The sequence below is a fragment of the Salvelinus namaycush genome, chromosome 4 (assembly GCF_016432855.1).
Source record: "Salvelinus namaycush isolate Seneca chromosome 4, SaNama_1.0, whole genome shotgun sequence".
In the NCBI taxonomy this organism is placed as follows: Eukaryota; Metazoa; Chordata; class Actinopteri; order Salmoniformes; family Salmonidae; genus Salvelinus; species Salvelinus namaycush.
The window spans coordinates 38,985,852-38,994,399 of NC_052310.1; positions in this window are offsets into that span (position 1 = coordinate 38,985,852).

Below are 8,548 nucleotides of genomic sequence, written 5' to 3' on the forward strand. Positions count from 1 at the left end.
CTGTCATGCTAGCTGGGCTAACAACAAATGTAGAATTACTGATGCTAGCATTGGATGTACTCGCAGAAGCAGAACAACTTGTGTCATTGACAGGTGCAGGTGTAACCTTAATTTAACTAGGCAAGTCATTTAAGAACGAATTCTCATTTACAATGACGGCCTAACCCAGCCAAACACGGATGACGCTGGGCCAAATGTGCACCTCCCTATGGGACTTCCAATCACAGCCGGATGTGATACAGCCTAGAATCGAACCAGGGACTGTAGTGACACCTCTTGCACTGAGATGCAGTTCCTTAGACCACTGCGCCACTTGGGAGTACTGCTACTATTGCTGGTAGTAGCAGTACTACGAGTAGAGCTGGTATGTGTCTCTATGGACGCAGGCCTTTCTTTTCTTGAACCATTTATCAATTTTCGAGCAAACAGAATGAGCAGCAGCTACGTTTGGCTACATACGGACCGTTAGTGTAATTCCCGCAAGAGAGTAACGGTTGTGATTGGATGTTAATTATTTGACTAGGCTACCTGTATTTGACATTGTGTTGTTATTTCGCTGAACACTAGATGGTTTAGTTTTATTTTTGGCAGTGAAACGAGGCTACTCAGGCGAGAAAAAAATCTCACCCAAATGTATAGCCCCGTTGGAAAATATAAATGGACTGTTTGAAAATGTGAAGATGTTTTATTAAAAAATATATATATGTATTATAATAGTTTTTTAATGTGAATCACATTTTTATTTGGCGTACCCCCGACGGCATTGCTCGTACCCCAGTTTGGGAATACCTGCCTTAAAGTAATCATCTCATCTCTGCTCAGGCAGTGGCAGTCAGCCAGCCAGGCCATTTAACGTTGTGTGCTCCCCATACTGTAATGTCTTTAGTCATCCTATTTAGCTAGCCTGCCTAAGTGTACTGCATTGCTTTCTGACTAAATCATTTTACTAGTTCTTTTAAGTAGATTAGGTATACTTTCACAAACTGTCTCTGTCCCTCTCATCGTTGTGTTGTGGAGGCTACATTCCTCACTCATGCGGTCTATGTGTCTCTAACCTAATGTAGCAGGCATAAAAGTGTATCCGTCCAGAGATATGTACACAATAACAAGATGCTCATGTCTATGAGTCGTTGTCCCAAAGGTGGGAAGGCAGGCGACAAGCTACGCTTAGGTCCAAAATAAGTCCTTAGAAATGCATTGGGCTTATTTTGGACAGATTTTGTTGAGTAAAACTTCTCACGTCGCCTCTTCCTCTCTGATCAGTCTCTGAGCTGGAAAAAACTGTCACAATGGATTATGGTCACTGTAGTTAATTTTCCACATTTAGGTTGAATATTTGCTTAATGAAAACTACAATTCCCTTCAGCCCAGCGTCCCACATAATTTGATTTGATTTCTCAGATTTCTCTCATGAATGATCTAATTTCTCTAGAGAAACGGTGCTTTGGGCTCACAAAAAGAACGACCTAAATGGAATTCAAGTAATTGACCCGATGTTGGTCAATTAGTTGTTTAATAACCAAAAAACCCTGGAACGTTGGAACCTCTTGAAGCTAGGGGGCAGTATTTTTATGTTTGGAAAAATAATGTTCCCAAAGTAAACGGCCTATTTCTCAGGCCCAGATGCTAGAATATGCATATAATTGGCAGATTAGGATAGAAAACTTAATAACCAAAAAACCCTGGAACGTTGGAACCTCTTGAAGCTAGGGGGCAGTATTTTTATGTTTGGAAAAATAATGTTCCCAAAGTAAATGGCCTATTTCTCAGGCCCAGATGCTAGAATATGCATATAATTGGCAGATTAGAATAGAAAACACTCTAAAGTTTCCAAAACTGTCAAAATATTGTCTGTGAGTATAACAGAACTGATTTTGCAGGCGATAACCTGAGGAAATCCAACCAGGAAGTGCCTCTTATTTTGAAAAATCCCTGTTCCATTGCCTGCCTTTCCTCCATTTAAAGGGATATCAACCAGATATCCCTTTAGACATATGTCTCAAGCTTTTATTCTGAAAAATGAGCGAGATTTATCACATCGCGTCAGTGGACTGCCAGATGTCCTTCGATTAGTTCATGAGCGCGACAGCGGTAGCTCGACATTTTCTTTCTCTCTTGTATTGAATAGTTTAGCGTCCGGTTGAAATATTATCGATTATTCATGTTAAAAACAACATGAAGATTGATTATAAAAAACGTTTGATATGTTTCTATGAACTTTACGGATACTATTTGGAATTTTCTGTCTGCCCGTCATGACCTGCACGAGCCTGTGTATTACTCAACAAAACGCGCCAACCAAATGGAGTTTTTTGGATATAAAAATTATCTTTATCGAACAAAACGAACATTTATTGTGTAACTGGGAATCTCGTGAGTGCAAACATCCGAAGATCATCAAAGGTAAGCGATTCATTTTATTGCTTTTCTGACTTGCGTGACCAAGCTACTTTGCTGCTAGCTGTTTGTAATGTTTTGTCTACTGATCGATGTCCTCACACAAACGCTTGGATTGCTTTCGCTGTAAAGCATCTTTTCAAAATCTGACACAACAGGTGGATTAACAACAAGCTAAGCTGTGTTTTGGTATATTACACTTGTGATTTCATGAAATTAAATATTTTTAGTAATTTAATTTGAATTTGGCGCTCTGCAATTCAGCAGATGTTGACGAAAATGATCCCGCTAAAGGGATCTGTGCGCCATTAAATGCTTGGCATTAAAAGTATCACATGGAATGTTTACTCATTCAAGTGTGCTGAGCACAGAAAGAAAATAGTGTAATGTGTTTGATTGAATTTTTAGTAATTTAATTTGAATTTGGCGCTCTGTAATTCAGCAGATGTTGACGAAAATGATCCCGCTAAAGGGATCTGTGCGCCATTAAAAGTATCACATGGAATGTTTACTCATTCAAGTGTGCTGAGCACAGAAAGAAAATAGTGTAATGTGTTTGATTGAAATGAGATGTCTGCGTGTACGTCTACCCAACCATGCATGCTGTAAGAGATATGCATGATTAACATGAAACACTAACCGAGCGTTAAACCCAACAGTGCATGCCGTAATGTGGGAAGATATGTGCACATGCCTAAGTTAAGGTCCAATGCCGACCTGAATGCCTCCCATTGTTACGCTGATTTGTTTAGAAGAGATGCTACGTATGATGCTAGTTAGTACCCAACCACACATGGCGTAATGCGATTTGTAAGACACGAGATGTTTTCTGCTTTAAACCCAGCCGTGCATACGGTAAACGAGCGATGGGAACACATCCCAAAGAGTGTCTGACCCAAAAGCTGAGTGTTTTATGAACGCGGCTTAGGGAGCAGAGGAAGAAAGACCATCCTGGTCAGAGGCACCCATATCCTCACGTCTTGGAATATTCCCCCTTTGCAGGCAAAGATGATTCAGGAGCCTTTCCTTCCCTCTGGGACAACCAACCTCTTATCCCGAGGAAGGAATACCATTGTCTGAGAGTGTTTGTAGGTCAATTGCTGGAATGATAGACATAGCTTCTCCCTCAGGGGAGATATCCAGTCTGACATGACTTAAAACCTCTTAAGGCACCGCCCCCTTTTTTTATTTTCACCTTAAATGACATACTCAAATGTAACTGCCTGTAGCAAGGATATGCATATTCTTGGTACCATTTGAAAGGAAACACTTTGAAGTTTGTAGAAATGTGAAAGGATTTTTACATTTTATTTAACTAAGCAAGTCAGTTAAAAACAAATTACTTTTTTCAATGACAGCCCAGGAACAGTGGGTTAATTGCCTTGTTCAGGGATAGAAAGACAGATTTTTACCTTGTCAGCTCTGGGATTTGAGCTTGCAACCTTTCGGTGACTAGTCCAATGCTCTAACCATTAGGCTACCTGTCACCCATGTAGAATGTAGGAGAATATAACACAATAGATCTGGTAAAAGATAATACAAAGAAAAAGCCAACCGTTCTTTCGTATTTCTTTTGTACCATCATCTTTGAAATGCAAGAGAAAGGCCATAATGTATTATTCCAACCCAGGTGTGATATACATTTTGGCCACTAGATGGCAGCATTGTATGTTCAAAGTTTTAGACTGATCCAATGAACCATTGCATTTCTGTTCATTTCTGTTGTATCAAGACTGCCCAAATATGCCTAATTTGTTTATTAATAACTGTTTATGTTCAAAATTGTGCACTCTCCTCAAACAATAGCATGGTATTATTTCACTGTAATAGCTACTGTAAATTGGACAGTGCAGTTAGATTAACAAGAATTTAAGCTTTCTGCCAATATCAGATATGTCTATGTCCTGGGAAATTGTCTTGTTACTTACAACCTCATGCTAACCGTGGAAGGGACACCGATTCCGAAGAAGTTTTAAACAACACAGAAGCATACTGCTTTACCAGCTGTCCATGTGGCAGCGTTTTGGGTTTGATTCCCACAGGGACCAGTATGATTTTGAAAAAAAATATGCATTCACTACTTTAAGTCACTCTGGAAAAGAGGGTCTGTTAAATGTAAGACTGTTGCTGCAAACCAGGCTGTTGCAGCAACTGGGAGAGGTTTGAGTTGAAAGGAAAGTGATTATTGCATGAGTGAGCCCATAGGTTAATCAGCAACCATGATGGACTTGCCATGCTCATAGGCTGAAGTTAATAGGTGAAAGCATTACACATGCTTGTTAATAGTGAAGGAGGAGGTAACATTATGACACTAACCTATACAGTAAATACCTCCTATGCTGACGAAGTAACATTATAGATACCTGCTATGCTCATGAGATAACATGATAAACACGGGCTATACTGATGTGGCAACATTATAAACACTACCGTATAAATAAATACCTGCTATGCTGATGAGTAAGAGAAAGCCACGTGAGTTATGAGTTTACAAGATGAATGAAAAGTGAAGATCCAATTTACAAAAAAATACACGTAGGCTGATTAATTCACTATGGAGCGGAGAGCAGACCAAGCCGTAACAGTTTGAACACGACACATGGCTCAATATTTGGCTGTGTCATCACATAGTTCCATGGTTAGTGCAGGCAATAGACGAGTGTATACCCTACTATTGTACACTATTCTCTCTATGTACACTAATCTTGCAACATTACCATGGGTTAAAGAACGGAATGAAACATTTAAAAAATCGAACTAAATGATTGGATTACTTGAGAAAAATGAGTTAATTATCTTCCCTACACATAATCCCAACCCTAATCAAATTATGAAGTAATTAATTTGCTCCTCTCCCCACTACATGGCAGAAAGATAGGCTCACTTGAAGCATGCCCTAGAGTTAAGGTGCTTTTGAGTGACATTGGAAGAACGGTTGAGGCTAGAAACACAACTAGTGTATGGTGTTGTTCAGCAGGAAGCCTACACGTGACCATGTGAAATTACCTCTTCACAGTGAAAATTTGGTCCCAAAGACAACAAGGACCTCCCCAAGAACTGTGAATGAGCTAGCCAACCATCCTTCAGGTTCAGTGGATTAATTCATTCTCATCATGGTCCTTAATTTTCTCCCTGCAGTTACACTGTATTCAACCCTGTGGAACGGGTTGAACGGTCAATTCTTAACATAAAGAAGTGAAACTCAGGGCTTTGTTAAAGTGTCCCCTTTAGGCCGTACATTGCATTTCATCTTCCTGTAATTCAAGGAAGGGACTTAATTGGAGGTCAAAGGGGTGTTTTCTAAGGGTTACAAAGGTTGAATTACCAAAATTTTACATAATTGTGTCACAGCACTAATTACATCACATTGAAATAATAATACAGGTTCACTTAGGAATAGTCCTGTTCCTCAGGCATAAAAACTAGTCAAGCCCGGTAAAGTGAACCTGTTTGACCTCAGTCTCACAATGTTCATTCAAAAATGTATGAGTGTGTCAAACCAGTCTCATTCACAAACTCAGAATACAAACATCGGTTCCACACAATAATAATGAGCTCACGATTCACAGTATTCAGTAACAATAACTCAGTATATAAAGCAAACAAATACGGAGGAGATCCCAATGAACACAAATGAAATACCGTAAGTTAAAAAGTTACCAGTCAGTTAGTCGGGTCCGTCAATTCAATCTGTCCATGGAACTCCAGCAGAGAAGAGCAGAGATCAAAGGAGACTTGGCTGTTATTTGTAATCCAACATTTTAAATTAGTGGGTTTGATCTGATCACTTGTTACATTTTAGACACGGCTACAATGCACACTTTATAACCAGTGGTGTAAAGTACTCAAGGAAAAATACTTTGAAGTACTACTTATTTTGGATAACTGTTCTTTACTTTACTGTTTATATTTTGTTGACAACTTTTACTTTTACTCCACTACATTCCTAAAGAATACTTTTTACTCCCAAAATGATTCGTTACATTTCGAATGCTCAGGCAGGACAGCAATATGGTCCAATTCACGCACCTATTAATATAAGGAATTTGATGTATAACATTTACCTTTACTTTTTTCTTTTACTCAAGTATGACAATTTAGTACTTTTTCCACCACTGTACTCAAGTACATTTAAAACCAAATACTTTTAGACTTTTACCTTGAGTCATTTTCTATTAAGGTATCTTTACGTTTACTCAAGTATGACAATTTAGTACTTTTTCCACCACTGTATAAAACACAACAAACGGGATGAAAGAGCTTTGGAACTCAGTTTTTGAACTTTCTCATTCACGCAACAGTCACCATTGTTTGCATCTGATGCGGGCTATTTAATGGGAATTAAAGGGGAAGCACAGCATCAGCAGGGGATGGACGGAGACGGTTCATTTAGGGCTGTCACAACACACTTACAGGTTAGCTACTCATCAGACTGAGTGGGGTTCAGCAGTGTTGGTGGTATTGGTCTGCAGAAGCCTATACCCTGTGTCAGGACTCGTTCTTCCCAGCCTTCCGGCCTTAACACTCTCAAAGTTCAGCAGGCAGGCACAGCTCTATGATTTACACACTGCAGAGTAGTAAAAACAATCTTATGAAAATGTAGAATGTTTGCTGAAGAAGACGGGTGCAAAGAAGAAGAAAATATTACTCAAATGTGTTGGTATAATTAGGCTCATAGCGTCAGGCATGCTGCCAATACGCCACTCCCCTTTAAAACTTACTGGTAAGGGCCTGAGCGTTTCCTACAATATGTTTCTATTTATTGATATGAGACTTTAGAAGGGGTTAATTAAGAGTAGATGTAATAAATATCTCTGTATTTATGAGACCATGTTAATGGCAAATCTCACGGAACACTTTGAAATTGAATCCTAGCTTCCCATATAAATGGCCTAAATTATAATACTGGGGCTATAAATTGTGTTGTCGTGGTGACTAGGGGAGTGACCTAGTTAATGAGAGTTTAAGTTTCTATTTGACCATCATAACGAGACGCCTGTTTTCAATATAGACGGGTTACAATGGTGCACTATGGAATTGCTCAAATATAACTCCGATGTACTGTATATTTCACACAGACAAGCCCTGGATCCCAGCAGTTTATCATACCAAGCTAATGATGAGCAAGTGGACACAGCTCTCACAGTGGAGTCAACCAAGAGTCACAGAGTTCCAAACAATAGTGCTAGGAAGGAGAAGGAAAAGAGTTCACGCACAGGGCCACGCAAACAAACACACAATGGAATATGTGAAATCGGAGCACATAGACTGTAAACAAGTCAACACAAGTGGCCTAAACAATCTTTAAGAATCGGATAGCTATTCCTGAATGTCGGGCAATGTACTAGAGAACAGTCCCCTAGTGAGGATACAGGGGGAAACACTTCAAACAACAGAGTTCAGGAACGATGGAGACCACAGCATACTACACACACTAGAACTATAAAACCCAAACCTGAGTAAACATACACGGAACCACATCAGACAAAAGCAGGTCTGGCTGAAACCTTGAAGAGAGTTCAGGCAACGATGGAGGGATACAGGGAATGACTGGGTCAAACGGAGAGACAGTTTCAGGGCTTCGACTCCCCACAATATATGTACGGACTGTTTGGTGTGTGTGTGTGTGTGTTTGTGTTTAGACTTTGTGTCTTTGAGGAGGCTGGATTGTTCGTGACCTAAGCTCTGTTCCCAGGATCCGGACCGGTCCGGAGAGGACAGATTAAATAAACTAGAAGCACTGATAGAACCCAGGCCCGGCCCAGACCCTAGACACACACACGGACACACACACACAGATGAGCTGCAGCCAACACAAACACACTCTTACCGTCACGCCCCTGGAGCTGCTGGGGACACTGTCCACTCTCTGCACACAACAAATAAGCCAGGTCTGCCTGCAAATGGACCATGACGAGGTGTGTGTTCATAAATCTCTCCACATTCATGTACCATAGAAAAATCCCTATAAAAAATCCCTCTCTGCATTAACCATAGTTATGGTGTAGGTGTAAACAGCACTAATCAATCGCTCCTCTCTCCCCCTCTCTCTCTCTAGACCCCCCCCCCCCCCCCCCCCCCCAACACTCTGAGAGAGACTGCAAGAGAGAGAGCAAGAGAAAGAGAGAGAGATACAGTAGATAGAAACATA